General features: G+C 43.8%; 1 protein-coding gene across 3 annotated transcripts in view; it reads left to right on the plus strand.

Moving 5' to 3' along the window:
• noxa1 (NADPH oxidase activator 1) overlaps window positions 1-1,174 on the plus strand; it is a 23,064-nt gene continuing 21,890 nt past the window's right edge. For 2 of the 3 annotated variants that reach the window (XM_014024002.1, XM_014024003.1), the window contains exon 1: window positions 3-461. The gene's annotated coding sequence lies outside the window, so the exon portion shown is untranslated. Of the gene's footprint in view, window positions 462-1,174 lie in introns of all 3 variants that reach the window. The other variant, XM_014024001.1, reaches the window with a different exon arrangement.

Consider the following 1,174-nt stretch of genomic DNA (forward strand, 5'->3'; position numbering starts at 1 on the left):
GTTAACAGAACAGTGAAATGGGACGACACAATCCCTCACAGATGATATTCTCATAGATTGGATCGATCTGAGCCACAGCTCAGAAAAGGAGTGAAAGAGTTAAGTTTCTGGAACACTGAGAACTCAGATAAACTGAACAATGAGTCAGGCACAGGGGAATAAAGGTGAAGTATTTATTTACAGGTGAAAAATAAAGTWACTCCAAAGACACTGGACCAGTCTGAAAACATGAAGGTGAGAGTTGAGCCTCCAGGTGAGGATGATTTGGATAAATTCAGAATTGGTTTGTGTCTTATTTGTTTTCTGTTGTTTCAGGCTTGAAATTGAGGACAGTACATCCAGGAGAGGACAGGCGAGGTGGTGCAGGTGGAAAGCAGAACGGACGAGGAAGAACCTGAAAGCACAAAGGTTCTGGCAAGAGAGGAACGTGGAGCTTGTTGGAGAGCACATAAGAAGCACAGGTCAGAAAAACATCTCTACGTTTCATCTTGTAGCAGCTGATAAAAAAATACCCAAAGGTTTTTTAATGTTCCAGCRTTGAACAGAGGAGTCAAGGTCCTTACATACAGAGTGAGCTCATCACTGGAACCATCAGCAGCTGAGGGAGAAGTGGCTCCACCTGCAGGAGCAGGTGTTAAAGAGACAGGAACWATCTCCAGAGGAAGAGGGGCTTGTGGAGTTACAATAAGGAGTAATTCAAACCAAAGCATTGCAGTTTCACTGTATATAGACCCCAACTGAAGGATTTAAATGTGAAAAGAAGGATGTAAAATGTCTCCTTTAAGAGCTACATGAAGTCATGCTGTGTTGGTGGGCAGGACCACAGTGTAAACAACCACAGCCAACCTGTTCAGCAGGTAGATGATATCAAATCAGTGTTCCTGAGGTCTAAACAGCACACKGATCAGTTTCCACTTCCTCCTCACAGAGCAAACCTTTGGGTCAAAGGTCACTCCGCTCATTCCTGGCCGGTAAACTTCAGAAGCAATGACAGCTTTCTACAATCAGGAAATGATTTTTATTAGCTACAGAACAGAAGCTTATTCTGGTGATGTGGGAATGATTCAGCATGAGCTGAAACAGATTCATGAGCTCATTGTTCCACCTGTGTGTGTGTGTGTGTGTGTGTGTGTGTGTGTGTGTGTGTGTGTGTGTGTGTGTGTGTGTGTGTGTG

The sequence above is a fragment of the Austrofundulus limnaeus genome, unplaced genomic scaffold (genome assembly GCF_001266775.1).
Source record: "Austrofundulus limnaeus strain Quisiro unplaced genomic scaffold, Austrofundulus_limnaeus-1.0 Scaffold402, whole genome shotgun sequence".
Taxonomy (NCBI): domain Eukaryota; kingdom Metazoa; phylum Chordata; class Actinopteri; order Cyprinodontiformes; family Rivulidae; genus Austrofundulus; species Austrofundulus limnaeus.